General features: G+C 44.1%; 1 protein-coding gene across 1 annotated transcript in view; it reads left to right on the top strand.

Moving 5' to 3' along the window:
- RTN1 (reticulon 1) overlaps positions 1-15,409 on the top strand; it is a 124,845-nt gene that overhangs the window by 53,435 nt on the left and 56,001 nt on the right. The gene's annotated exons all lie outside the window — the stretch shown is intronic.

Raw genomic sequence — 15,409 nt, 5'->3', positions numbered from 1 at the left:
AGCTCCTAGTATGTTTTTGTACATGATTAAAAATAGTTTCCCAGAAATGTATGATGGATAAAAATGAATGAGGGAAGCATAGCTCAAATGTAGTAACGTTCAGACTGTACATGCAGACAGGTATGAGTGTCAATCTTAGCACTTCTAAAATTTCTTGTCTCTTCTCATCCATTTCATACTCAAGTCTCTTTCTTTTCTACCTCTCTTGCCCTTTGCTCCCATGACTCCATAATTCTTCTGCATCACTCTTTAATCTGGTTCTCACTCTGCTCTACCTAGTTCTCTTTCTCCATATCACTGTCCTTTTCCCTTTCTGTTTTCCACTTCACTCCTGCACTCCCCGTATTTTTCCTCTCTCCCAATACCTCTCCCTGTTCTTAGCAATGAACTCTTCTCCCTCCCGTTTCTGCATCCTTTTTGCTTCCTTTCTCAGCTGTTTCCTTTTCATCATGTAGGCTAAAACCCATGTATGAGGCTGAAAGCTGACTTGTCAACTAACTGAAAGATGCAACAACTGGGCTGGGGGATGAAATGGGTTGCATCAAGGTGACCATCTGTGGTTAGAATGGAAAAGCCATTTGTACTCATTCCCTTGAAGACTAATCTGACCTTGGTCTGCAGCTTGGGTGAGACCCACCTGGAGACACCCTGGGGCAGGTCCAGGCAGGAGACAGGGGCTCTCAATCCCCAGAAGTGGGGACCTGACCTGGGTTACTAGCACAGCCTTTGGCTTGGGAACAGGCATGGCAGCCAAGGGAGGTGTTCCACTGCATCCTTCATGTGCAGACAGAAATATCTCACTGGAATGGCTGTTTACACTTTTCATCTTGGTCAAAAGCTGGTATAAAGCCCATAAGCCTTTACCTGATGTATCTAAGTGGATGAAAACACTAAAAATTAAGTCTTCCTATATGTTGTGAGTGCCTTAAAGTGACAGACCTGACTGTTCATCCACATGAAGGCCCTTTCAGACTGTGAAATAGTGTTAAATGGCTTCAGGGTAAGTGGAAAGTCGAGCCAGTAAGTTATAAATAGCCTGTTGGAGACACTTTTCATGCAGTCTCCCATTCTCAGCTTCCCTTATGCCTCCTGTTCCAGGTGTTTAAAGGAGGATAACATTGATTATTGCCTTTGGGCTATTTCAGGTCAGGTTGGGAGCTGCATGGACCTCAGAAATGCTTTTTGTGTTGCAACACCTTGGTTGATACAGACATCTGCTGTCCTCATGGGCAGTAATGCAGCAGCTGAGACATGTGGCATTTGGATAAGAAGACATTAGATGCTATTCTAAACTCTCCCAGATACCTAATTTCTTATGGAAAGCCATTGCCTAATAAATTAGCTGTATTTAACTGCTGAAACCCAGTTTTCCTCTTGGAAGAGGTGTTCAGTACAAGAATGTAACGACTTGAGTTTTGGAGTAAGGTGCAGCCTGGTTCTTCATTCATCCAGTCCTTTCTCTTCATCCTCAGCCCTGCACTGGCTTAATTTCATGTTTGCTAAGGAATATGGTCTGGTTCAACATCAGAAAAACGAAATGTTGATGGTTCTTTTTAGTAAAGGAAATGTTCAGAAAGGTCTTATGCAAAATTTAGTCTCTGCAGGGTCATAGTCTAACTTCTTGTGAACAATGATGGGAAAATGAAAGAGAAGGCTCCAAAGAGGCCTTATACCCTTCCAGTACATAAAGGGGCATACAAGAAAACAGGGGAGGGGCTTTTTATAAGAGCAAGTAGTGCCAGGACAAGGGGTAATGGCTTTAAGCTGAAAGAGCATAGATTTACATTAGATATTAGGAAGAAGTTCTTTACTGTGAGGGTTGTGAAATACTGGCGCAGGTTGCCCAGAGAAACTGTGACTGCTCCATCCCTGGCAGTGTTCAAGGCCAGGTTGGACAGGGCTTTGAGCAACTTGGTCTGGAGGAAGGGGTTTGAAACTAGATGATCTTTAACTAACCCAAACCACTCTGTGGTTCTATGATGATTCCATGAAATGGGCTCAGTTTTTCCTTGTGAGCTTGGGTTAACAAAAATACCCATATTTAAATTAGAACATATTTTGGTCATTCACTTCTGGAAAATGTGTAAGGAAGTTGCTATGAAGAAGCAGCTTTAAACAGCAACTACTTTGAACAAGCTGGGACAGCCGGAGGTGGGGTTCACTTTGCTTTTTTTTGTTCCACAGCTTAGTGCTGGGAACTGGGGAAAGATAGGGCATGGTTAATCCACTGCCTGGATCATCTGCTACTGGGAGCTGTGGGGAATAGAAAGCTGTGCAGGCAAAGATGACTCTTATCACTGCTGTACAACTCCTTCTAATATATGGGATTTTGGGACAGTGATTTCTAATAATACTCAATAGGATGTTGCTATAGTAACTATATGATGTGGTGAATAATAACATGGGCTTAAATCCAAAATGCTGGGAGCTAAGATGGGTCTGTGTGTGATTTAGGACTGCCTGTGAACTTCGGTTGTGTGGGTGCTATGTTGAAGTCATTGGACTTGGGAAGAAGTAGGGAAGAAGATACAAGATGCTTCTCTGAAGGGAGCTGCAGTCGTTCGGATGCAGCTGGGGTAGGGAAAATGAAGGACACCCTGCGAATTCCCCCTGCATATACCATATTGCGCATGCTTCCATAAGGGACCCCAATGCACAGCATTTCCCTTTGATATTTAAAGCTTGCTGTAAACCAGATCTGACATTTAGCTTCAGGTCAAATTAAATTGATTTGACCTAGAATGATTTTTATTGGTTTGATTTTGTTTCACTAAAGAAAAAAAAAATCTTTAAAAAAGTCTATTACAGCTCAGTTTCAAGCAGAAGTACTTCCCTTTAATTTTCTCTCTTGCCAAACTGAAGAGTCGCTTATTTGCACAGATGCCATCTGCAGTGCTAATTTACAAGAGGCAAAATGGGGCTATCAACGGTGATGCCTACTAGAACTCCCTCCCAGAGCAGAGATGGAGTTTATTCCCTGCTAAGACCAATCCAGATGTGCTGTAATGGGGAAATAAATGGTATATGGGCATACCCTGTGCTCCCTATTACACTCCTCTGCCCTTTTCCATCAAGAAATGCACCTCAATGTGTAGCCTAATTTTGTGTCTTAGCTTCAAGCCATTATTCTTTTTTTTTTTTTTCCTCCCATTTCCTAAGACTGTGACTAATTCCCTCCTTTCACTTACACCGGTACCTTGAGTGTATTTATAGACTGTGATCCTGTTCTCCCCATCCCTTCCTCCTTCCATACAATATAAATTTATCCCTCTTATTCCCTCCTCCAGACTGGTCCCAGGTGTCCTGCCCTCCAGTACTTCTGCCATCAGCATCTTCTGCAGTTTCTCTGCATCATCCTGTGCTTTTTTTTTTTTTCCTAATGAAGAAAACAAACCACAAAAATACCTGGCTCCTGGTTTATCTGTGCCAGAGGACAAGCTATAGATAAATAGTGGGAGTTGTTTCTCCCTTCCCTATTCATCCCTGTATGGGACCTTCTTTGTTTTACACTGCAGGGTTGGTCCATGAGCTTTTATTTCTTTTGATGTTTTGCCTCCTTTAGTGTCCTGCCTGGGTACTTAGTCATGCTCAATCTGCAGCGCTGCATACACATTTGCATGCTGGGCTTCTGACCAAGGGGAATATGCTACATCCCTGAGCATAGTGTATTTATACTACCCTGTCTGAGGTTTATAATGCAAGGAATTATCAGCCAGTATCTGATACTGCATGTGAAGAATTCACATTTTAGTGTCTTAATTCTCTGTTATCACTTTATCTATTTACTGATTTCCTGTACTTATATTAAGAGTTGATTACCAGAGAGGACTGAATGCCAAAATACAAGAGAAAATGAAGTTCCCCACACTCACTAATTTTCCTTTGCTTCCTAACACCAAACATATAGCCAGTAAGGCTATTAGATTTATTTATTTTAAAGCACAGCCTAATGCTTAATCTTGGCTAGTAGACATGCTCTTCTAAATGCCTTCTGGCTCACCCACTGTGGTAAACTCTCAAAATGGGCTTTTCCCAGAGGACATATTGCTTCATTTGTCCTAATGTTTTCTGGATGTCCCCTTCTATCTGAAAACACAGCAGAAAAGCTGCTTGCCATATTTGCTTTTGTTCTGCAGACATTTTATTGTTTTGGCATAAACCTGTGGGTGAATCAGCAATATCTGCAGAGACGCCCAGAACTTGATCTAGAAGCTGCTTTCTTCCCATGTTAAGTGTTGTACCTGGTCTATCTGCTGGGATGGAGGGGTCCTTGTTGGCAATCATAGCTGTGAATCTGGAGGTCATGTAGCTGTCTTCCAAAAGTAGCTCATGCTAGAGCCTGAAGCAGAGGAGCTGCTGTGGAGCTCATGTATTTATCCCATTCCCCCAAGCAGGAGCACCTCTACTGAGAGCATTTGAAAATTATTTGCATAACTACTCTTAAAAACCTTCAGTTGTTTGGGATCTGAAACCTTCCTGGGATGAATAAAACACTATTTTAGTTCTTTCTGCCTCATCTAAGGTCAGGGTGGCAACAAAGTCAGAGATTTTTCAGGTTTGGAGTCTTGGATATTTCACTGGAGGAAGGGACATTCTTTGGAGGAAAACAGACATCCCTGCCACTGGAAAGCTAAGCTTTCATTGCAGGTTTTAATAGATCTCTTTCAGTGGATGTGGGTGAGGCAGTGGTGTGCAATAGCCGCTCCACAAGAACTGCTTCAGCAGCACTGTCTGCACACGGATGGGAGGTCAGGCAGAGCAGGAGAGCAAGGGGAGAGCTTGCTCCACAGTTACCTGACAGCTGACTTTACCTGTGTGTCAGACACTGGAAAAAACTGCATGAGGCATCATGATCTGGGTAATTAGCCCCAGCTTTTCACTTGTGAAGCCAAGCAGCAGGCTGTGCTGCTGAATGCAGAGAGAAGTGCCTGTCAGAGAGGTTGGTTCTAGTGCTGCTGTCAAGCTGCTGCCCCCCTCCTGCTTTAATAACACACAGTAATTCAGCAAATGGTTGGTTTGAATCCAGGTTGCTCTGCCACAATATCAAAAGCTTTCAGTAGTACAGCCTCTGCTGTTTTTCAGTCTGCAAAAGATTCTGATTTAGCCACCAACTCTGACTGTGGGGAGCTGGGTCCCCTTGTAAACAGCAGAGGCATGACTTTGCCTTGGATTTCACCGCTTTTCTGGACAAGTGGAGGATCAGCAGCTGCCTGCTCTAGAGCAAAACAATTGTCCCTATCCCTGCCATGCTGGCTGCAGCAGGACAGAAGAAGGCCAGAGCCAAAGATACCTGTGTCCTGGGTTTCCTTGTACCTGGAAACAGTGGGTGAGTCTGCAGTGCTGCTCATGGGGCTGCCTGTATGGTGTGCATGTATAGAGGGGAGAGTTTAATGCTGGGTGTATCCAGGATTGAAGAGCTTGTGGGTGTCATCCAAAGTGTCTGGGAAAGGTTCCAAAGGAAAGCCAGCCTGATGACCATGCCCCAACTCACCACAGGGGTCCCAGCCTTCAGGCTTTGCAAATAGAGAGATGGAGAGCTGCTGAGCAAAGAAGGAGCAGGAGCTTCTGGGCTTTCACAGAGGGCGATAGTTAAACTAACCTCTGCTCCTTGAAATGTTAATTGTGCCTCCACTTGGAGTATAGCCTTCAGACTTGCTGCCTGGTCTCCTTGGTGGGTATTTTTGGTGTCACATATTCACAGTCAGGAGATGGAGGGTTCTGTAGTTGTATTGGCTCTTCACTAGAGTGAAGGGTGGGTAAGTCTCTAAAAATGTCCTTCAGGGAAGCAAAGTGTCTGGGGAGATTTTTTTCTGTCTTTGCTTGGACTAAACTCATCTTTTACAGGAGAAGAGACATAGTGGCAGGTAAATGAAGGAGAGACCTTGAAGGCAAGGACACTTATAGCATTAGTTATAGCACATATGGCCTGATCCTCCTTAAGCAGAAGGAGCCAGCAGGTTGATGCCGATTTATGATTGCAGTAGCTGTGCCCCACATTCTGCACTACTTAGAGAGGTTTAACTTTTAATGTACTTTTGAAAACTTTCTGACTTTCAGATACATTCTTAGTGCCCCCACCTTCTAGAAATAGAGAAATCACTTAACATGAAATGAAACCACATTAGTGCTTGGATCAGAGTCTGCTGCCTTGCCTGCCTCAGCAGAACTCCTGGTTTGGTTTTGGTTTTTTTAATCTTTTCTGATGCTGCTCATATTTCATCACTTCTCCTGGTTGTTAACATATTCTGGACATACTTGATGCTATACAGGTTCTTTCCTCCTAAGGTTTCTCTTGCTGCCAATAAAGGTAGACATTGGGAGCCAGTATATTCTGGTCTTTCTAGTGCAGGTCATGTTGTGATGGGAAAGCCTTGGGTGAAAAGAGTTAGATGGTGATTTTTGAGCTCTGTCTCTGCCTGCATCAGCCTTGCTTCGCCATGTCCTTTCTGACCTAGATCTCCCTGCTGTCCCTTGGGCATCAGATTTGATCTTGATTTGTGGCCAGAAATGCCTTGTCTTCAGATCCTTTTTTTTTTTTTTTCTGGCTGCCAGGGCCTCATACTTCCTTCCCTGGTGACAGTGACAGTTTCATGCAGGTGTAACTAGTGCCTTTGATGGAGTCCCTCCTGAATTACCCCAGCCCTCAGGGTTTCTCCCTGAATGACCACACCTGACGCATCACTGTTGTGCATTGCCACAAAATTAATTTTCCTCTTGAGAGCCCTGAGTGATTTCAGCTGAACTTCACTGCAGTTGTTGCTCTGTCTTCCTAGAAGATTCATGCCGCTGGAGTGGCTCCAACCTTCTGGGGTGGGAAGCCAAGTGCTAGACAACCTCTTTTTCCTCGTTTTTTAATAGCTGGATTTCCGTGAGATGTAGCAGTCAGGTGTGAGTGGCACGGAGAAAACTCAGCAGTCCATCCAGATGTGCGTCAGACTTGTATTTTGGCAAAAGCCCTTCTCCAGCACCGGCTTTTACCTCCCCATGGAAGACCCTAAAGCTGTAGAGCAACTGGGTTTATTGCAGCATTAAAAGCAGCTGGTGTTGGCATTTCTTTCTTTTCCAGGCTGAGTGTGAATCTGAAGCCGCATGGTTGTGGATTGGCTTACAGCTATCGTGAGCAGGTTAATTTATAAGTAACTGGGACCCAGCAAAGGTTGGGCTGGATGGGCAGAGGTGCCCGTGACAGGGCGGAGGCTGGGCCAGGGAAGAGGGTGTTTCTGTAGGGGATATTGAAAGACAACCTGGTCTGAGGTTGGAGAGTGACTGACTGCTCTGTACCAGGCTGGGGATAAAAACAATGAAGAGCTGAAGTTCCTAAATCATGTTTGAAATGGGATTTAGGTATTTTCAAACTTAAAGACACATAAGACTTAGTCAAACAGATCCAGATTTTGTGAGATACTTCGGTGTCTAGTGCTCTAAAGGAGTTGGGCCCCACTTCAAGTTGTTGAAAAGCATGATTTAGGTACTAATTCACTTAGTACTTAGAATATTTTTGTAGTGGGACTTGGTGGAGCTTGATCATTCCAGGGGAAATGTGACTACAGTGAAATAACAATGAATTATTCTCATAAGTGGGGTTTAATTATCCATAGCAAAGTGCATTTGATATTTTAGGCAGTACATTAGTATTGCTGAACCCTACTGACCAGTCATGCTACTCCTATCACCAGAGTGAAACCTACTTTTTTTTTCTGAACCAGATTTTTGTTAAAACTTACTACATGATTGCATCCTTTTCTAATAATTATTAAAATCTACTGCAGCTGCATTTCTAGGAGCACTTGTACTCTTCACAGGGTCCTTTTTTCAAAGTTCCTCACTTTTCATGCTATGTAGAGTAGTGTGGAGGACTGTCACTGACCTTATACCAGGGTTTTGCTACCAGGTCAAATTAGAGCTCTCTGAGATCGTTTATTGAAGCACAAAGCTTGGAGGGCACGTAGGGTGTGAACTCCTGAATCATTTACTATGGATTCACCTTGTACCCTGGCTGGTTGGCTTTGGGGAACCTAATCAGCATCCCTTGTCAGTTGCTGTGAGCTCTGTGGATGTCCATGGGAGCTGAGGATATTCAGCATCACCAAAACAAGCTATGCTCCTCTGCTTGACTTGGCCTGATCTGGGATGCACCAGGCACCCACAGTGCCTACTCAGCAGCAGCAAAAAGGTGGGCCCTGATACCTTTTTGGAGCTGTGGTGTCAGGGAGACAATAGCTGTTGTGGTGCAGACTCCACTACAAGAAAAAAAAAAAGATGCCTTTAATAGCCTGATGGGATGATGGTGCCAGCAGCACAGTGTGTCCCATGTTCCCCAGGGTGGATCTGTCTTAATCTTATTAAAAGCTTATCAGTGTTCCCTACACATCCCTCCCACAGACAGGGCTGTAGCACTTGCAGCTGAGCCAGGACCTGATGATCCATGCTTGCCCAATTTTTAGAAGAAATTATATGTTGGCTGGGGCAACAAGAGAAATCTCCAGGCAGGATCTTGGGAAGCCACATCAAAGAACCAGATTTGGGTAACATGATAGTGACCTAACACAGCTGCTGGGGGGAGTGTGTCAGCCCCCCAGCCTGAAGCTCCCAGAAGTGTTGGGGCCTCCAGGGGCTGGATCCTGAAAGCAATTTGTCTTCCCCTCCAGTCTCTGTACTTACAAGCAGATGGTGAGTTGATAAAGGATGCCCATTCTCAGCAGCCAAGGTTTTCTGGGGGCTGGGGTCCCAGCTGACCCCCAAATATATTTAACACACAGAGGACTGAAATGGGGGAGCCCTGGAACTTGAAACTGCAATGTCTGCTTACGTTAGACAGCTAAAGCACCAGGGATGAAGGCTGTAGTAACTCATATCCTCTGCAAATTGACCCGGAGGAGGGGTTTTTACATGCGTCAAAGCATATAATTAACTTGTTCGAGTTCGGAACTTGCCTTCCATCTCAGGAGGGATGAATCAGAACTCACTCCACTGAAGTCAATGAAGCAACAACCACAGTGTCAAGAGAATTAAGCCTGTTTTTTCCACCTTGTCCTTTTGCCCTCCTACCTGTGCAGGAGAGAGCACCTGCCTCTTTGCATAGCAGAGTTTCTTCTGGCTGCTGTGGATCTCAAGAAGGATGAATAACTTGCACAGCTGATGCACTGACTCACTCCTGTCCCCAGGAGCTAAGGCACAGAGCTATAAGCTGCTCTGAGGCAGCATGAAGTAGCCTTCTTGCTGCTCTGAGTTTCCCCAACATGTTCAGGGCTCATGCAGAGAACCAGGAGGAAATAATAATAGACTAGAAGCATGTATCCTTCCAATACATCCAGTTTTCTTATAGCATTTATTGTGCCAATGAATCCCAAAATGGCTTTTGGAGTAAGGCCATTTATGTTTGTGAATGCTGTGACTTGCAGAGTTGTACATTTTCCGCAGTCAGGGTCATGAGAGTTCTGAAGGAAAAGGAGTTGTTAACCTGTAAAGTGGGTTTGCAAATCCCGAGATAAAACAAAGAGCACCATCTCCTGGCAGCTGGGAATAGCTGGCACTGCTTCCAGGGATGCATGCCTAGCGCAGTTCTCTTGCAACCAGCTTGCTCCTCTCTGCAGCTGACCTATGGCATGTGGAGGTAGGATAGCTCACGACTGACAGCTGGCTCTGGCTATTGAGAAAGCCTAATCCAAGGGAGACTGAGAATTGACTTAGTGGTGCTATCTGCAACACGGTGATGCCTGCACGTGGCTTGAGGGGTCCCAGCTGTTTGGGTTTCAAGCTCTACTTGAGTTGACACTCAAGTGTCAACTCTTTTGAGGTTTCTATGGATATTGAAGTGTCCTGGGTTAGAAAATTTATGGAAATTGAGAGCATGGCTCCCAAGTGGTACAGTCAAATATCCCTGGGGTTAGCCAGCCTATTTCAAAGCATCGTGTGATTTGGCATGGGGCTAAGAGATGACTCTGCTACTCGTGCAAGCAGCCTTAGTCACTGCTGGGACTGGTACTAGCAAAGGACAGATGGAAATCCGTGGAGCTTTCCTGAGATTTGAGTTGGACTTGAAATCAAGCAGAGAGGAAGAAACAGCTTGGTCTCTATCTAAGAAAACAGGGTGTGCTTTGAATTTGGAGATAGACTTGGGAGTGCTCATCCATCTGGGTACTGTAAAGAGACGTAGAAAAGTGATAAAACACTGAACATATGGATAAAGATGTATATGACTATATATGAGAAAACAGTAAAGCACCATTATATGAGTTTTAAAAAGGAAGATAACTGAGTTAGGAAACTAAAAAGAAACAATGAGATGTTGTGTATCAGGGTCAAAAGAATAGGAAAAAGTCTTTCCCTTATTTTCTCCTTTTTAAGGATAGGTTGGGAATAAAGAAAAGCCAAAGTCAAGCACCAGCTTTTTGGAAGTGGCTGATGACAAAATTTACAATTTGTTTCAGAAAAGGCAGGACTGTACAACAGCTGCTTTTGTTGTGTATTTGGAAGAAAGCAGGAAGATGCATCTATGTAATGGTCATGGATGAAGGATAAAAGTGAAAGAGTGACTGGAATGCAAGCTGCTGATGTTGGGCAGGGAAACATGGTCTGAGCTGATCATCAGGGAGAACCCTTAGCTGTGGTTTGATCTCCTGATAGAGATGTTTAGGTGGTGGCAAGGTCTGGGCAATGAGACTGTCATGTGTCACTGTCAGATGCAGTGGAACACCATAATGGCTGCTTGGATTGAAAGAGTCAGCCTTGCTGTGAAAACAGGTTTTCCTAGGAGAGAGGGTAATTATAAAATAGAAAGCTTGGCAAAGCACTCTATCTTCCTTGAGTCTTTAAGACAACCTGGGGTATCTTTTTAAGAGTCAGGCTTTAGTCTCAGTGCTGAAAGTAAGTCATTGCATACCCCTGAGCTCTGCAGTGCCTTTGGGAGTCTTGGATCAGAGCAAAGTTGCAGTGCTGGAAAATGCTTGTCACTCAGTTTTGGCCTCTTTGTTATCTAAAATCTCTGGATGACACCAAAAGGGCTGAGGTACTGGGAGTGACATGTGGCCTGAGAGACTTTCTAGCATCATTTGGGGCCAGCCAAATAAGGGTACTTTCCTTGTTCATGGGGCTTTGCTCTTTATTATCTCTAGTTTGTAAATTACCACAGGGCAGAGACTGTCTGAACAGGACAAGGTGGACCTTGTCAACAGGAGGCTGTGATCTGCATGGATATGACAGGGAGGTGGGGATGCCCTGCTTTTGGGAGCTAGTAGCCCTGCAGCACTGGTAATGACTCCTGAGGCTCAATATCCAAAGCAAAAGTCAGAGCCAACTGTTTAAAAGACTTACAGGAATTTGCTGGAAGCGGCTTCCTCACACTATTCTGCTTTTGTCTTTAAAGGTCGCTGAAACCTTGATTCCTCCCATCGTAACCAAAGATCCGTCCTCTCCTCAGCGCAGCTCTAGGCTGTAAAAATAGCATAATCTAATTAAAGATTAGTTCTCCCCCCTCTTGAAAATTAATAATTCTGATTGAATCCCTGACACATGATAAATACTGAACCTCGCATTGCAGGGTCGCCAGCTGTTCTGCAGAACTGAAATGTCATGTCCTTCTCTGTCAGTCTGTGCCAGAGTTGAAGGTCACCAGAGCTGCACGCAAAGATCAAGAAAGGCAGGTTAACACGGAAACTGGTTATCTTATTGAAAACTGAACAAAATATTCTGAAGTGATCAATTTTAAGAAGACTGCGCGTACTGTAGTTGGGGGAAAATCAGTTTATTTAAATTAGCTCTTTTTTTCATTACCCTCAGATAACTTTTTGTTTCCTCTTGCATTGATCCAAATTGGGCTTCAGCTGCCTTTCTTAAATTAAGAGTTACTCTCCATGGAACCAATGATTTCTAAATTATTTCCTGTGTAAATTGCTAAATGGCTCTAAATCCAGTGCTGTAGGAGACGATTTCTGGAGCATTCACTTACTCATTCTGAGGAAACAAACCAGTCATTTTCAATTTACTTTTTTTCTTTACAGTTGAAAACACATGTAACTTGCTGAACATCTCAGCTGTGCTCAAATGATTGGATCAGACCCATCACTTCTTAGCTGGTTGCAGGAAGTGGAATTATTTCCCGAGGGCTTATGTTACAAGAAAGCATGACTGCTGCTCTCAGGCACTGAATAGCTTTGCTTTACCTGAATTGGCAGGCAAGTTTTTGGGCATGTTTGAGGGAAATCCAGAGTAAAAAAAACAACCCTTTGTAACACGGATGAATTCAAATCTGATACTGCCATCCATTACCAGTGCTATTCAAGGCTTCTCCTTCCCACGGATATTGAACTAAATAAACTCCAAGTCAGGGAGGGCATTGCTTAATCACCAGGCTCTGAATACACTATTCTTCAACAAAAATCTGTTCAGCTATTATAGGTTTCCATGTCTTTAAGAGCCAGCCTAATAGCTGACAGATTCACACTTCCCAAATAAAATGCAGTTTTACCAATGGCTTTAAATCATTCCCTGTGGAAAGAGAGAGTTGAATTAGATCCTGGTAATTAGGTTATTTCATCTGTCTTCAGTGCTCTTGACTGTGCGGCTGCCTTGACAGTTGGGATCCCTCTATGTCCTGCTAATGTGAACCCTCTCACTGCTCACACATGCGCATGGACATGCTTCCACACCCTTTAACTCTTTGTCTTCCTCCTGAACCCCAGTAAGAAATGCATTTTCTGGTTTCATTGTTATTTGCAAAACCATTGCAGAAAAATAAAGGTTTATGGTCAACAGTGAGTCCATTTTAAATGAGATCTTGTGTTAATATCTGCTACAGAACTGGATTTGTTCTATATGAAAATGTGGTGTTTCTGTTGATGACTATTTCAGGGTTATTTTTCTTTCTGCTGATGAATATCTTAAAGAATAGGACAATATCTTCCCAGGCTCTCTTTATCACAGTGGCTCTTCTGCAAGCTCTATTGGCTTGTGATAACTTCTGCTATGAAGCACCTGACAAAAATGCATTAGAAACCCTTACACTGATATATTGATCAGCATTACTAAGTGCTGCAAATGCATGCACATCTGGCTCACATATACTATGGACAAAACAGAAATGAAAGCTGCAAACAGCATCTATGAATATTGGTTTGACAGCAACTTCAATCTCCTTTAGATTCTGCCTGTGCCCCCTCCCCCCTTTGCTAGCAATAGTGAGATGGTTGTAGAAATGTATTTTTGTTCACTGATGGTGATGTGTTGTATTTTCCATGAGTGCTTAGAGCAGAAAGTATAGCGCAGCCATCTTGAGCTGGTCCAAAGCCGCTCAGAATCACTGGGACTTTTCTAGTGAGTTTGGTGGGCTTTGAATGAGGACCAGTAGGCACTGAGGAATCATCTAATGAAAGAGCAGCCCCGAAACCCCGTGATTTCGACAGCTACTCACCCAGAACAAATAGTAAATTAAGAACAGCAGATACTGGCAGCAACAGGCATGAAAAGTATGTAGTCAGCAATTCACAGCCTGAAATATACTGGCATAAACAATGCATCAGATAATTCCAGCTAACCAACACATTTGTGAGAATCCAAGCCTGTTTATGGACAATTTTCAAACAAAGGCAACTTCAGAAAGAAAAATATCAGGGAAAAAAAAAAAAAAAAAAGAACCTCTCCCTTTTTGCTCACTGATCATTTAGAAATGTTTTTTGGGTATGAGCTATCCTTGTGAGGCACTGTGTGACCTCAGGTAGGACCTGATGTGGATGCTGGACAGCCCAGCTTAACCCTTACTCTGCTTTGTTTCACTGTGGTTTTCTGCTTAGTCTCCATTCTCACGTAGCTTTGCTGATGAGACTGAGTCATTTGGATGAGAGCTGCCTGCAGTGACTTACAAAAGGAGCTTGCAGCCCTGAATGAGCTGGCAGGAAAATAGAAGGTGAAATTTAGAGTAGGTGAATGTAAATCTACACAGACGGAGAGGAAAAAGTAGTCCCAAATTCACATGCATAGGAAAAATCTCTGCACTGACCCTCACCGCTGTGAAACAAGATCTTGCCTTGAACATAAGTATTTCTGTTTAAAGTTCTGTGCAGTGCTCTGTAGCAGAGGGAAGAGCAAACTGAAGCCTGGGAATGACTGGGAATGGTGATGATAATTTTTCACCTGCCAGCTACAGCACCCCTTGTCCTGTGCTCTTGTGTGGCAAAGGCAGCTGCCATCCCTACACACAAATGCCATGGGCTGTCATCATTGCATGCAGTACCAGATTAGCAGTAAGGGCTGGAGGGGGACCGGCAGCACCCGAAGTCAGTGAGGATGGACACACGGGAGCAGGTAGCATAGGCAGGCTGAAAAGCAAGGAATGGCACTTTTGGGTTGCTTTTTCCTTATGCTACCAGGATTCTCTTGTAGGAGAAGAAGCATGTCGCTCTTACCCTGAAGGCCCAGGGAAGAGAAGTTGCTTGCAAGTCATAGCACTGAGCGATGCAAAAATACAGTGAGGGAAATGGTCATTATGCCTTTGTGCAGGGCTTGTGTTGTGCATGTCAAATCCAGTGAGGTTGTGCAGTAAAATAAAACCTGTAGCTACACACTGGACAATGTTAAGGGGTGGGGGGTGGGGGTGGGGGATGGGAATTGCCTCAGGATTCACTAAATGAGCTGCATGTACCTAATGCATGGAAGGCTGTGGGGAAAAAACAGTTGCAATGGTATTTAGAGGTGGTATTGTTACGTACGTGCGAGGAGAAAAAATAACGAAGTGCAAGTAGCTCAGGAGCTTTCATGCTGACATCACCCAGTTTCTGGCTTTGCAGCAGCAGCAAATACCCCTTTAATGTTACTGTTCAGTTTGCATTGTGCATGGAAGCCCTGGACATGACACACATGGAGCATGTCAGGAGCCCCACATCCCTTGCAGGGTGATGAGAAAGCCAGCCAGCCTCTGCGATGCAACGTGCATCTGCACGCAAGCAGTTAACAGGCTACCGCCCTCCTACAGGCACCAGCTCCTACAGGCATTAGCTCTGTTCCTCTACATCCCTGTTCCCTCAGCCCGTATAAAAATTTGTCTTCCCACCTCCCGCCTCCCTCATGGGGGATCTCGCTGTTCCCGTTGTTGAGCTGTGCTTTATATTAATGCTGCAAATAGAGAGTGGCCATTGTTTGTAATTTAATTAGCATCATCCCCAGGAACCTAAAGCTTGACAAAGGGAACTAGAGGCGGTGAATGAAAATTATGCATGGGTATGGATAGAGGTTTAACCACTTTCATGCTGGCATGCTTTGTAGATGCACACAGGATATGGCTTTTTGGGCATGTGGAAATAACTAAATGAGGCTGTTTAGTCTCTGCCTTTCTATTTCACAAATTTAGGGTGGTTACTCTTAAGAAAGAAACTGAAATCTAAAGCTGCCTACAAACTTTGCATCTAAATTTCTGCCC

This window comes from Lathamus discolor, chromosome 6, assembly GCF_037157495.1.
Source record: "Lathamus discolor isolate bLatDis1 chromosome 6, bLatDis1.hap1, whole genome shotgun sequence".
Lineage (NCBI taxonomy): Eukaryota > Metazoa > Chordata > Aves > Psittaciformes > Psittacidae > Lathamus > Lathamus discolor.
Note: the sequence above shows the minus strand (reverse complement) of the source record. Positions and strands in the feature narration are given on the sequence as shown.